This window comes from Mustela nigripes, chromosome 18, assembly GCF_022355385.1.
Source record: "Mustela nigripes isolate SB6536 chromosome 18, MUSNIG.SB6536, whole genome shotgun sequence".
Classification (NCBI taxonomy): Eukaryota; Metazoa; Chordata; class Mammalia; order Carnivora; family Mustelidae; genus Mustela; species Mustela nigripes.
In genome coordinates this window covers 35,947,800-35,963,696 of record NC_081574.1, presented here as the reverse complement: position 1 = coordinate 35,963,696, position 15,897 = coordinate 35,947,800, and positions in this window count along the sequence as shown.

Below are 15,897 nucleotides of genomic sequence, written 5' to 3'. Positions count from 1 at the left end.
GAGATGGCTGCTTCCCCATGCCTTCCGTTATGGATGCTTACCTAGGAAAAGAGTCAATTCCTTTAGGAAAAAAGTTTCTAACAATTATTTGCAAGTAATTGTTCAGTTTTGTGGCATTTTCCTCTTTTCTAATAATCATACAAAATGCTTTATTAGCCAGCCTTTACAGTGTCGAGCTATTTAGGAGACATTTTATGGCAAAGATATTATTACAAAAACTAGAACACAAGCAAAATTTATGCTTTTATTTCAAGGTGAAGCAAAGGTGATTTTCCTTAAATGTATTATCTACTGCTTATCTAAAATTAATCATAACTCAAACTCACAGATGAAACAGCCTATGTTTATAGTCTGGAATCTTCTAGCAGCTTAAACCTGTAAAGTTTGTACTTTAATTTTATAACTCTTATAAACTCACTGTGGCTTCCATGTTATGGATCAGCCCCCAAACAATTTGTGAATCAGCTTTCAAATAGTTTGTGACTGGGAGATGCCAGATGGTGATAGTGCCCTATTATAGTCTTTTTCAACAAGGGTTCCTCAAGAGATTTAAGCCCTAACTGTCCTAAGCAATCCATTGAATGATATGAATTAACTTCTCTCTTATTACTCTAGAAGGGTGTGTTATGTACTATCCTTGAGAGAAATAAGTAAATAGTCACACACAGTTTTTTATCCTCTCTATGGTTCAGATGAGTCCCAGTTGAGAAGGGCTACCTAGGAGTCAGTTCCTGCTGAGCCTGTGAGCAGTCTCATGACCTGAGGTAAATCTTTTAATTCTGTAGCCTTAGTATCCTTATCTTAAAAAAAAAAAATTAATAATAATAATAATAATAATGGATTGCTTCAGACTAATTCTAAAATACATTACAGCTGTGGTAGAAGGTATGCCCTATAGAAGGTTATTCTAGAAGACTCTGGGACCTTAGGGAAACAAATCAAATACTGTATTTAGTCATATGTCCTTCCTTTTGCATCTGACCAAGAAAAAAGTGAGGTAGAAATTCAAGAAAAATATGTACTGTGTACTTCCTCTCCTTCCACCCTGTTCTCATCGTATCCTCTACGCTGCCTTTCTTTTCTGCTTTGAAAGCATAGATACTGAGGGTACTAAAGTCTTCATTCAGGTCAGTAATCTTTGTTCTTTACACTTTGATGCTGACTAGGTTGAAAACAAATTCAGCAACTCTTTCTCTACATTCCCTGTTTACCTATTTCTCACCTTGGGTCTGTCTATCTCTACACTTGCCTAAAGTTGGAAATATGGACTATCAGTCCCCTAGGGCATCTCCTGAAGTTCAAATGGATGCCCGAAGACATGAACATGCCGTATCTTTTTTTTTTTTTTTTAAACCAAAGTTGTTACACTAAATCCCTCACCTGAAATAAAAACAAAACATAACAAAAACAAAAACAAAAAATAAGAAAGAGCATATAATGTCAAAAATCACATATTTTTCATTCAACTATCTGCATATTATCTACCTGTTTCTTTTATTTCCCTTACATTCTTAGGGTAAGCAAAGACAGATTAATAAAAGAAGTAAATAGTGAGAAAATCTATGATAAATGACTCTTCTATTGACTCCTGTGCTGTTTTGAATTAGTTCCCGTTGTTTGGTAAATGAAGGCATACAATGAGGAAGGAAGGGAGCTTGAGATTAATCAGGTGGGTTATGGATTCAGAACCCAATATCACCATCTGATTTCTTGTGTGACTGGTAGAGTAAGTGTGTATGAAGCTAGCAGTAGTAAAGAGAATATCTCACACAGCCACGGAAAAATTTCAGTCTCCACTCTAAATATAAACTCTAGGGAATAACATAGGGGAGTAAAGAATATGTTTTGAGAAAGATTCTAAAGCTGAATATGTCTTCTGTAGAAAAATGCCATGGTTGCTTGTTGATAATCTGCTATGGCTCAGGGTAAGTAAGGAACAGCAGGTCTTTTCTGCCTTGCAGACTCTAATTAGGTGCCCTTAAATAAATTGGCTTAGCCTACAAAGCAGCAGTAATCAAATCCTGATAGTGTACAGTTTTCCTGGTATGCATCTGATTTTGATTTTGTATTGTGACTCTTAAAAATTTCTGTTATATCATTATGGTCCTTGACTAAAATATTCATGTACTGTTAGCCAAAATGGGTGCATAAATGATCTTTAATGTTCCTTTTAGCCTTGAGATGCTATCCAATGAATTGTTGATTGGTGATTATTTTAATCAGTAACTTGTTTTTATTTGTCTCCTTTATCCTAATACATTTTTAAAGATTTTATTTATTTATTTGACAGAGAGAGATCACAAGTAGGCAGAGAGGCAGGCAGAGAGAGAGGGGGAAGCAGGCTCCCCGCAGAGCAGAGAGCCCGATGTGGGGCTCGATTCCAGGACCCTGAGATCATGACCTGAGCCGAAGGCAGAGGCTTTAACCCACTGAGCCACCCAGGCGCCCCCTAATACATTTTTAATAAGACAATCTGTCTGAAGTATATCAATTAAAATATTATCTACTCAATAAGATTAACAACTAATTTCTCATCATAAAGGCCAGATATGATATAGCTAATGTGTTAAAAGAAAAAAGAAAGTCTTAACCAAGTATTCTATATTCAACAAAACTATCCTTAAAAAAAAAAAGAAGGAGGAATAAAGCAATTCCCAGATAAAGAAAACCTGTGGGAGTTTGTAGATAGAAATGTTAAAGAGTCCTTCAGGCTAAAATGAAAGGACACTAGACAGTAACTGGAGAATAAATAAGAATAAATACACTGTTTATCACAATTTTAAAAATAGTGGGAAAAATGAACTGAAAGTAGTTTTCCTTTGGAATATATATTGTTGACCTGTGCTTTCAATTTTGGCAAAAATTTAATGGGGAATTCTATAATTTTAAGGAAAAAAAGTGTATGACATTTAAAATAAATTCTTCATATCAGAGATTTTGATGTTTTAGAAACAGAATTTATTAGGAAACACTGTATCAGATATAGAAAGTTTCATTTTTCATCACAGTATTTACTGTATTTATTTATAATTTATAAATAAATGGATTCTGAATCTGTGTTTCTTTGAAAGTGTAGCTGTCTATTGCTGCCCCCTGTTTGTTACTCTTCCTTAAACCAAATCACATGCCATCAAACAAAACTTGGGCCTAGCCATGAAGGAGAGTAGGTCTCAGGACAAACAGTTATTCTTATTCGTACTGAGCCTTAAATAATAGACACAAAGACCAATTTGCTTGGTGAAAATAGCCTCTGTCATGTTATATGAGCAGAGAATACATGACAAAATGTCAATACTTCAATCTGTCAAACATCAGTATACATACACCAAGTGCTAAGTTTAATATTGTGATGAATACAAAGAGGCATAAGGCAAAGATCCAGCTTTAAAGAAATGTATACTTTGAGAAGAACCCATAACCAGCAATACAAAGCATACATGCAAATTCTAAATAAGTATTCTATAGTACAACACTAAAATTCTCACATAAATTATGTGTAAAATAAGAGTAGTTTTCCTCAAGTAACAATATAGTCTAGGTTTGACATTAGAATCTCTTGAGTTCCAATCCAGTTCCCAACATTTATTAATTGTGCAATTTTGGCATTTAATCTCTGTGTGGTTTTTTTCCTTATTTGAAATGGAGCTTGCAAAAAAAAAAAAAATGGAGCTAGCAGTATCTTCCTCATAAAATTTTTGTGAAGATAACCATATTATGCATGTCTATTAGCTACGTTCTATGGAAATAATGCTGCATTACAAACAACTTTCAAATCCCAGTGGCTCATAAAAATACATATTTCTTTCTTATTCATGTTTTGTGGGGGGGCTCTGGTTCAGTCAGGCTGGATTGGGGTTTGGGTTCAAATTTGTTTTCTGTTTCTCTCTATTCTGGATATAGGCTGAAGGAGTCTGTTAATCTCATGTGGATGACAGTACTATAAAAGGGCAAGCAAAACTAGGTAATGCATTTTGAACCCCTACTCAGAACTGGTACATGTTGGATTAGTTGAAGCAAGTCACATGGCCAAACCCAAAATGAATGGCTTAAGGAAGTATACATTATCACCTTGGAAACAGGACCAAATTGGTGAGAAAATGGCATTTTATGAACAAATAAGATACTATGTCACAGTATGTAAAGTGTCTTACACAGAGTCGGCCATATTCCCCCTCAAATATCTCCTATCATTGCTATTACCAGAACTCTGTTCATCATCATTTATTACTCCCCCAGTCTATTTGCATAGCTCTGCATTCCAATTATAAGCAGGGATGGACCGCATAATGATCATTTGCCCGGGTATGTTTTTCCAAGACACTTAGGTTCCTCAGAAGTGGAGCTTCCCCTTCTATATACATTCCTAGCATCTTATACAATCTCCTTCTTCAGCCTTTCCTCTGTTAAGATTCCTTTGGTCATTGCAGTTGAAAATTAGTTCTTTCTCTTTTCTAGTAGTCACATTAAAAAAAAGTATTCAAAACATTCAATAAAATTGTCCCAAATATCATTTCAATGTAAAATCAATACAAAAGTTATTGAGAAATTATGAGATATTTTACATTTTTTTCTTTATATCAAGTCTTCAAAATCTAGCATGTGTTTTATGTTATAGCACATCTTAATTAAAATTCTCCATAGTTCATGTACTCAATAGTCACCTACAGCCACTGGCTACCATGTTGAGGAGTGTAGGCCTATATTATACTTTTTCTTTATCATTTATTATTGTGTGTCTGACGTTCTTCTTTCCATTAGAATGAATGCTTTTTACTTTTGTCTCCCCTATGGTACCTCTAATGTTTGTTTGAATGTTGATCTTAATTCAGTTTAGGCCAGGCATTAAGTTAATAAGTAACTACATACACCATTTATAATAAGAGTTAAAGAAATGGAAACATTGAGGCACAGATTAAATACTTTACAGACTACACCTCAAGTCTTATCTGCTGGTATGTAATCCTACCTTAAGCCTCCTCAGATCATCCTAGATAAGATGTAGGGAATAGAGTATCTTCAAAAGTAACACATACTCAAATGATTTTCTTAAGTCATTAATTTGACCAATTATTTTAGGAAAAAGGAAATATTTAGGAAAAAGGAAAAAAGAGAATACAATACCTATTGCAGTGGGAAGCTAGACAAGATGCCTGAACATAGAACCTTCTTAATACCTGATTTTTCCCTTGATTTCTAAAGCCTCTTGAACTGACATGCTCATGAAGAAATTGGGACCTAATAGGCATATTTCAATTAACTCTTTAAACATTTTGAAACTGAGCATTATTATTTAACATCTATCTTTTGGTTTAAAATGAGAAGAAGCAGAAAAAAACAGATGGCTGTGAAATTCAGTCATCCTTCATTTGTGTTCTTAGCCCCACTCTCTATAGCATCAACTTCTGACTTCTATATCTTGAAATTATTTCTCAGTTATGCTGGAGCCATACCTTTATTGGAATCTAGCAGTTGTGTGAAAGATACAGATGAGGATTGTAATGGCTTACATATCTCAAATACATCTCAAGTCAAAAGGGATGGAGAAAGTTGGTCTTATAAGGTAATTAACTGCTTTGTCCTCCATGAACTGAATTAATAATCTAGTTCTCAACATATCATATCGGTCTAGTTGATTGTTTCTATTTACAACCTGATACTTTGTTCTCAGGCTGCTATGTAGTAAAGGATAATTGAAGACATTTACACTTATCTTGCCAGCAAGAACATTGCTCTTGCTGTTAAGGAAAAATTCCGATCTGATACGATTTATATTTGCATAATTCTGTTATAATATTAAAAAAAAACACTTTACTGAAAAACAAAGGAATGTATTGAAATTGAGGTTTATAGAAAGAAAAGTAAGGTCATGAATAATCACTGTCAAAGAAAACAGCTTAGTCTATCAGTTTGCTCCAACAAAATTAAGCCTATTTTCTCTTGGAAGTGGTTAACATATAATGGAGGCAACTTTGTCAAATACGTGCTGTATGGCATTAATCAGACACCCAACTGGCTTCTTAACTTCATGTTCCACTTTTCACCTGGTTGGGTGTAAAGCCAAGAGAAGCAGCATTTTAAAATTCAATTTTGCTTTCTCTACCTCCTGTGACTCAAAAGTCAACCAAAACAAGTCATAAAAAAACGCTATTCTCACAAAGAAAAGACAAGTTTCCACAGGAAAATAAAAATTAAATTTACCATCATCATTTATTCAAATTACAATTTTTGAAGATCTTTAAGTCCCAGTTAAAATACGTGATAATGAACCTCATGACTCAATTATTGTCATTTGCATCATTTTAACCAACATCAGCCTTGCCACTTAACAAGTATTTCTTGAGTCACATCATTTTGTTTCCATTTTTAACATTCAGATGCAACCTGAGAAGCTATAGGGTGACTAATGATCCCAGGACTGAGGGGTTCTGGAGAGGTAGACACTGCAGAAACATGGGCAAACTAGGAAGGTTGTTACTCTGTAGTATAAACTCAATGAGATATCTTAAGATAGCTCAGTATTGGAAATGAAAATCTGCAAAGTTAAGAAAGCCAGATGCAGATACACCTTATTAAGTGCCTTCTATGGATCAGCTATTGGGCTGGAAACCAAAGATTCAGACTCAATGTTTGCCTAGATATATGTATAATAAGAGAGAAATCAGTAAACAGTGAATTCGGAGATATGTACAAGGTTCTATAGGACATGGAGGAGTATAATGAGAACATAACTTGTCCATGTCCTACACCTATATTCTAAGTTTGAATTTTTATTTTTATGCCTGTTAAAATTAAGTTTCATATGTTCTAAATATACAACTAAACTAAAGTTCTACCAGCTTTTTAAAAATGTTCTGATTTTGTAGTCAATAAACTCATCCACTAAACCATGCATGAGAAATAAATAATCCCTGAAATAAACCAACTTTGGGGTCAGTATATAATTGATTTTTTTTATACAAACAACCTAAAAGTTTATGAATGTTGCAGCATTTTGATCAAAATTTCATACCAACAAAAGGGTCAATTCACCAAGATAACATGCTAGTTCTTTGTGGTAGCAACCTAACACAAAAGCTTCAAAATATTTGGAACAAAAACTGATAAAATTGAAAGGAAAGAGTAGATAAATTCACAATTATGTTTAGAGAATTCAACATTTTTCTCAATAGTGATGCATTGAGTAGATGAAAAACATCAGTAAGTATAGAGAAGACCTGAATAATACTATAAGCCAACATGAGCTAAATCACATTGATTAAAAAAATCCATGTCCACTCAACAGCAGCAGAGTACACATTCTTTTTAAGTATTCATGGAATATTCACTAAGGCAATTAATATTTTAGGCTTTAAAACTATCCTTAATAAATGTATAAGAAATAAAATCATAGAAGTTATGTTCTCCTACACAACAGATAGAAATCAATAGTAGAAAGATATCTGGAAAACACCACTATTTGAAATAAAACAACACATTACTAATGATCCCATGTGTCAGAAAGGAACTCATGTGTCAGAGAGGAACTCACAAGCAATATTGGAAAATATTTTGAAGGGTATAAAAATGAAAACACAGTATCATCCATATCAAACTCCATGGGATACAACTAAAGCAATGTTTAGAGGGAAATTCAGAGCTTTAAATGTCTTTATTAGAAGAGAAGGAACAGTTTGAAGCAATGATCAAATCTCCTACTGTAAGAAACAGGGAGCGTGTGGGAAGGGGGTAGAGAATAAAGACAAAGCAAACAGGAGAAAGGAAACCATAGGTCAAAAATTATTAAAATTGAAGACAGAAAAGCAAGGGAGGGAATCAATGAACCAAACAAAGCTCATACTTTGAAAAGAGCAATCAATTGATCAAACATTAGAGGTGCCTGGGTGACACAGTTGGACTCTTGGTTTCAGCTCAGGTAGTGATCTCAGGGTCTTGAGATCAAGCCTCACATCAGGCTCTGTGTTCAGTGCAAAGTCCGCTTAAGATTTTCTCTCTCCCTTTTCCTTTGCTTCTCCGATCCATCCCCTCTTGCTCTCACTCTCTTTCAAATACATAAATAAATCCTTAAAAAAGGAAAAAAAACCCAAAAAATTAAAAATTTAAAAAAAAAAGGAAAAAAACAATCAAGCATTGTCTAGATAGATCAAAAGAAAAGAAGGTACAAATCACCAATAAAAGATATAAGAGAAGAGATATTACTATAAATTCTACAGACATTAACAAATATTTGGGAATGTGAACAAATATTGCCAACAAATTTGTTGATACTTATATGAAACAAAATAATTCCTTGAATTCCGAATGAAGCCAACTAGAAGAGAAATAGATAACTGGAAAGTCCTATATTTATTAAAGAGGTTGAATTCATAGTTAAATACCTTCCAAAAGAGAAAACTACAGGCCTACTTAGCTTAACTGGGCAACTTTTATAAAACATTTTAAAAACATTTATGGGTGAAATAATACCAATTCTACAGAAATTCTTCCAGAAAAATAGATGAGGAGAGAGCATTTTTCAATTTATCTATGAGGCTAATATGACCCTGGTACCAAAATGAGACAAAGATGTTCAAGAAAAGAAAACTATAGGACTCCACTATATAATATGGTGACCAATGACCATGTGTGTCTATTGTCTGCTTGAATTGTGCCTCTCCAAAACTGTGTGGTAAATATAATCACCAGATTTCAAAGACTTAGTGTGAAAAAAGGTAAATACAAAATCTATGATTATTCTCATGTTCATTAGATGCTGAGCTGATACTGTGTAGATTAAATAAAATGTATTTTTTTAAATTTATTTAAATTTGACATCAGTTGCATGTAACACCCAGTGTTTATGATATTAAGTGCCTTCCTTAATGCCCATCATCCAGTTACCCCATCCACCTACCCCCCACCCCTCCAGCAACCCTTAGTGTTTATTTCCTAGAATTAACGGTCTCTTATGGTTTGCTTCCCTCTGTTTTCATCTTACATAAAATGTATTTTTAAAAATATTTGTTTATTTATGTTTGTTTGATGTGGCCACAAGAAAATTTTAAATTACATATGTGATTTTAACAAAATATCCTCAACATTATAAAGAGCATCATGAAGTGGTGCCTGGGTGGCTCAGTCAGTTAAGTGTCTGCCTTCAACTCAGATCATGATCCCAGGGTCCTGGGATTGAGTCCCACATCGGGATCCCTGCTTAGTGGGGTGTCTTCTTCTCCCTCTCCCTCTGCCTGCTGCTCCCCAAGCTTGTGCTCTCTCTCTGTGTCAAATAAATAATTAAAATCTAAAACAAAACAAATAAGCAAAACAAAACAAAACAAAACAAAAACCCCCCCAAAACAGAGCATAACGAAAAGTTTGCAAGTATGTTTCATACTTAATGATTAAAGACTGGTTGTTTACTCTTGAGATCAGAAATGAGGTGAGAGTATTCACCTTTTTCAATCTGTAATAGAGTACCTAGCCTATGTAATAAGGCAAAAAAAAAAAAAAAAAGGCATATCTAGTTGGAGAAGTAAAAATGTCTGTATTCACAGATGGCATAATTATCTTCATATAAAATTACAAGGGCAAAAATCTTCAATAAAACTGCTAGAACTAATAACTGGGTTTACTAAGAATTTACAAAGTAAATTTGTACAAAGTAATGTACAAAATCAATTGTATTTCTACACATTAGCAATAAAAACTTAGAAATTGAAATTTTAATAGTGTCATTTACAATTACAGCAGAATATGATATAGTTAAGGACAAATGCAACAAAGTATGTGCTAGATTTGGGAGATTAGAAATTACACTGCACTGATGAGAGAAATAAAAACAAAAACTAAAACTAAATTAATGGAGAGCTATACTGTCCTAATAGGTTAGAAGACTAGAAATTACTAATATGCCAATTCTCTCCTAACTTATTTGTAGACTCAGTACAATCCCAATGCCCCAGCAAGTATTTATTTTGTAGAAATTAAAAAGCTGATTCTAAAATTCACATTGAAAACCCATGTTTAGAATAACAATTTTTAGAGAGAACGATGTTATAGGACTCATACTCCCTGACTTACTTTAAAGCTACAATTTTATCAAGACAATGTGTTACAGCCAAAAGGGGAGACACAAAGATCAATAGAACAGAAATATATGTATTTGATGGGAATTTTAAGAATACCTACAATGTATTCAAAAAAATTTAAAGGCCAATTCATTGACATCTTTTCCCATCTACAGTTACTCCTCCAGATAAATATCCAAGATTTTCTTTCTTTAAACCTCAATTCAGAGACTTGTAAATATAATAATTATGTTTAGTTATGTTTACTATGTGCCTGGTACTCATAAGCAATTTTTATATATAGTAATATTTATTTTTAAAGTCAACCATATCACACAAATTACTATTGTTATACCCCATTTACATCTGGAGAATGTGAGGCTGAGCATTCTCAGAAACTTCTCCAAAGTCACGGAACTCTTGTTGAATTTGGGATTCAAACTTGGGAAGCCCTGGCTCCTTAATCAGTTAATTATACAATTGATTAATTATAATCGATTATAATTAATTATAATCGATTATAATTAATCAATTGTATAATTAACTTTACATTACTGATCAATTAATTATAATTACTTGATTATTAATAATTAAATTAGTAATTGATTAATTGGAATTTATTTTTACCTAGGTGTTGATAAAATAACATAAAATAAAATAACATGTTGATAAAATCTGTTCTCTCAGCTTCTTCCATACAGTCTACACAGGGCTTATTGGGTCTATGGATAATCCATGGACCAAGAGAAGCTGGCTTTGGACATTGTGTAAAGCCTCCAGTGTGAGCATTTCGTCATTGTTCAAAGTCAGCTTTTTTTTTTTTAAACCTCCTCTCCATTTCTTTTTTTATTTTATCTTATTTTTTTATATTTATTTTTTATTATGTTCACTTAGCCACTGTATAGTACATAATTAGTCCTTGATGCAGTGTTTAGTGATTCAGTAGTGAAGTATAACACCCTGTGCTCATCACAGCACATGCCCTCATCAATACCCATCACCTTGTTACCCCTCTCCTCACCTTCCTCCCCTCTGAATCCCACGGATAGTTTCTCAGGGTCCATAGTTTCTCATGATTCATCTCCCTCTCAGATTTCTCCCGCTTTGAATTTCCCTCCCTTCCCCTATGGTCTTCCATAGGATTGCTTATGTTCCTCATATGAGTGAAACCATATGAGAATTGTCTTCCTCTGTTTCACTGACCCCACGTAACACAATCCCCTCCAGCTCCATCCATGTCGATGCAAATGGTGGGTATATCTTCTTTATCCACTCATCTGTTACTAAAGTGCCCTTTACTTCCATTCATGGAATGTATGGGCAGAGATTCAGAATTTCAGAAGAATCAAACAGTGTGTTTCATCTAAAAATGTTGTAATTTCCCACTAATTTCTCCAAATTCCCAACCACCTTAAGTTAATGTCTACCCCCAAAAGTGACAGGATTAGCAGATGGTCAGAAAGAACATCTTTTACCCGCTTTGCAGAATCAGTATATCTCTGTCATCTTCCCCTGCAATGTCAAAAGAAGATAATTCTTCCTTATTTGGCTCTGATTCTCGATGTTTCCTGCCATTAAGTATTCTTCTTATAATATTTGTTTTCTTCCTTTGTAGCCACTGCCTCTCACTGATGACATTCTAGCATGATCCTGCCGACCTTTACAACTGTCTTCTTAATTTTATTTTCCTTTAGAGCCAAGTAGTCGAAACCTCTACTTCCTCTCTTCCTTCCTGAGCCCTGGCAACTGGGCATCTTCCTCTTGTACCCCAGGGAAACTTTTCTCCCTCGGGTGAAATCCAACCCAAATTTTCAGTTTTCATACTCCTGAGCTTTCTTCAGAAAGTGCCTTCATTCAATAAGTGGGCTTCTGCTATTGAATTAATACTGATAACGTCTCTTCTATTCTATTCTCCCAGCTTTTACTCAAGCTGAAATTCTGTCTTCCAAGCAGCTCAAAGCACATATATTTTGAGATAGCTATACATTCATCTAATTAAGGTATTTTAGTAGAAACAAAACATACTCCTCTACCCTCTTCCCAAATATCTGTCAAATGTAAAAATTTGAAATCAGCATGGCTTATTTCCTTTCTTATCACTTATATATTTACTCAATCTTACTTATCTTTCTTTCATAGTCTCTAAATAGACATTTCTCCATCTCCATCAACTGCTGGACAGTCTATTTTTTCAGATCCTTATACTTGGATTATCATTCTGATATTTCTGTCTTCACTGGCCAATCCATGGTGCTCAGTTACAGCCATTGTGATTGTTTCACCATTTATTTTAACAGGTCTTTCCAGGTATTAAGAGACTACTGCATATTTCTTATCTACCATCCAAATATCAACTCTTCTTTTGTAGCTGAAATCAATTAGCCTACTATAACTTTCTATAGCTGGCATTTTTAAAAATTTTGGTCTGCCTAGCTGCCCTTACCCAGGCAGTTGTTTTGTTGTTTGTTTGTTTGTTTTTTGTTTTTTGTTTTTCCAGTCCTAGTAACCATCCTTTCCATCCTATCCTTTGCCACGGTGGGAACAAGGGGCCAGGCATGATCAGTCACTATCTTGCTTATTCCCATGAAACTATTAAGAGTGGTCACCTGACCAAGCTTAGCCAATCACAATCTCTCCATGAGATGGCTATAGACCTGTGAGAGACAAACTAGTCTTCTTTAGGGATTATGAGCTATAACCCAATTTGCCATATTCCTTTAAGTGGAGAAGAGAAAGAACACAAATGATACTATTTGAGCGTAATGATCAAGACATATATAAAGTCAGACCCTCTATTGAACTTCTCGGTTACATGGACCAATACATTCAAGCTTAGATTAAACTTTTCGTATTGGGTTTTAGTCACATGTGACTAAAAGAGTCTGTTCACTGCACAGTATCAATGCACTCACTATTTACTTTATTACTGCAAGGGTATGTATGGAGTCCAGAGATGAAGATCAGTCTGTGCCATTTTGGAGTTCATAGTCAGTTTTGAAGAAGACTGTCTTATTGTATAATAGACATATATGTTTATGTTTGGGAAACGGTTCAAGAGAAACAAAGAAAGCTAAAAAGAAGAAAGGAGGGAAGGAAGGAAGGAAGGAAAACAGAAAATTGAGATATTCCTTCTGACTAGGAGCTTTAGGAGGCTTCTGGGTATACATGCTTTTTGAATTGGACTTCAGAAGGTAAGTAAGTTGTCAGTATTCTTCAGTTTGTTCTCCAGGTATATCATATTATTATTTTACTTGCTCAAGTTTATTTGTGAAATACTTTCCAATCCTATTTGTTCCTCTGAAATTATTTCTAAGGCCTCAGTTCATAGGTAACTTTGTCTTCTCTCTGCTTACCTTGATACTGACTTTCATTTGTCTTAGTTACTTCGTGTGTCATATCACTTTCCCTAGTTAGACTATTACTTCCTAAACGCAAAGATCGTGTTATTATCTCTTTAATCTCTACTGCAGCACTTAACTCAGCACTGGGCACAAAGTGCTTAGAACACCAGAAAGGAATGAAGATGCCAAGTTTTTGACAGTTTGATTGAGTGTCTGTATATGGTAGATTAACTTCATTACTGGGTGATCTTGAAGACTTCCCATTATCTTCAAGTAAGAACATCTAGTAGCAGGTAGAATTCCTTTATCTTCCATGAAATTATTTCAAGCATGCAAAGAAAAGTAGATTACATTGTGTTTGACTGATAAGTCTAAACTGAGATTACTTTTTTTTAACCTGTTTCCACCTTTAAGCTTTTAACTGGAATCTTGGGATTAAGGCCTTTAAATAACTTAGTTACTGGGAAATAATGTATTTCTAAAGAAGATGATGAAAAGAGACAGAAATAAAAACTGAAAAATTATTTCATTTAGATGATTAGACAGAGTTAGCAAGGCAAGTAAATAGCAGTAAAAACAGATGAGGACATAGAGGATTCTTTTGCTATGGAATAGGAGGACACCAAAGCCATTAAAACACAAGAGTGTGAAGTCAAAGACTTAGGAGGTTGTTATTACTGAGAGCTTAGAACTGCTCTGCCATGGCAGACATTACTGAAGGTCACATCCTTGAGATTAAATGTGTGGAAAACAGCTCTTTCCACAGAAAGGATAAAGCCAACTAATGTGAAGCCAATCAATGTGTAACAGTAATTTCATAAATAAGGTTATTGGGTAAAGACAAAATAGAGCTACAGAAAATTTGTGTCTTAGCCCAGAGAATACAGAACCATCCATCAGTGGAGAAGAGAAAAAGTAGCAGACAATTATTTGATGATTTCGACTAGAGCAGATTCAGATTTTGGGGGGCCTAATGCTTATACGGTTTGGAAGGATGCTCTTTAAATCAACACTATGAATGAAAAACTTAGGACAAAAAATGAGCATTTAGAATGAGAAGAAGTCACCACAAACTGCAAATTTGTGTAATGTTGCAAACATACAATCCAGTTTAACGTACCTCTATAATGACTTTTTCTGCATATTATTTGATTACCTTTTCACATGACAAATCTTTTTTTGAAAATATCATTCTCTATAAAGAGACTAGACAGTTCATTGGTTTTTCCTCTAACATCATTAGTCAAAACACAGTTATTATCAGTAGCTAAAAAAAGTCTCTCTGCTTCCTTGGTGTTGGTAATGCTGTATAAATTATTAGGGTTGTTCTGAAATTTGAGAATGTTTTCCCACATTGCTTCTATACATGAGCTGTTACAAATGTGGATTGTAGTCCTGCTACTGATTAAGCCCTACAAACAGGAACCCATATAAATTCTGTTTTACAAAATTTTCTTCAAAAAGAAAAAAATACAATTTTACAATTGTATGTGCTGCTTATGAATATGTTTTCAGCGTGAGACAACTCTTTTGACTAGATGCTGTGAAACAGAATCCTCTGCTTATAATTTTATTCAGGAAATGAAAAAAAAGATCCCTACACAGTAGCTTGTAGTTCATATATCTCAGACTTTTTTTCTCTTTCAATTTTCTATATAACTCTCATGATGGACACTTCCATCTTATGATACCAACATCCTTGTGATACAAACTATGCCCACAGATGACTAAAAATCACTTGACTATCCCTAAGAAGTGACTGGGAACCAAAATAATACGTCCCATAAACCCAAACTAAATTCAACTGTGACTACTAACCAGATCACCAAAATATCACAGGCACGTCAACGCAACCCAACCAACACAAGGGAAGGTGTGAAGTAGGTCAATCTTAATACATGACAGTTACATTAGGTTTGTAAGTTTTACAAAAACACATGACTACATGAACAAATTTCTAGGACACCTCCCAGGGCCAAGGAAACAAGGGTTCCCAAAGCTTAATAGTAAATATTTCTCTATTCAGAAAAATAGTATTTAGAAAATGACACTCTAAAATTTGTGTGTGTGTGTGTGTGTGTGTGTGTGTGTGTGAAATGCCTGTAAATTTTGTAGAAAAATCTGCATTTTTAAAATAGCAAAATTTAACTTATAAACAAGAGAGTGCAAGGATTAGTCTCCTGAGACTACCATTATAAAATACCACAGACTGGGTGGGTAAATAGCAGAAATTAATTTTTTTCACAGTTCTAGAGGCTGGAAGTTGCTGGACAGGGTGAGTTTCTCCTAAGACCTCTCACCTGGCTTGCAGATCGTCACCTTGTTTCTGTATTGCCGCATGGCCTCTTAGAAGAGACCCAGTCCTATGGATTACGGTCCCACCCTTACGACTTCCTGTAGCCTTCATTACTTCTTTAGAGGTCCTATCTCCAAGTGTAGTCCCATGGGTATCAGGGCTTCAACATATGAATTTGGGGGGAACAAAATTCAATCCATAACAATCCAGAAGATGT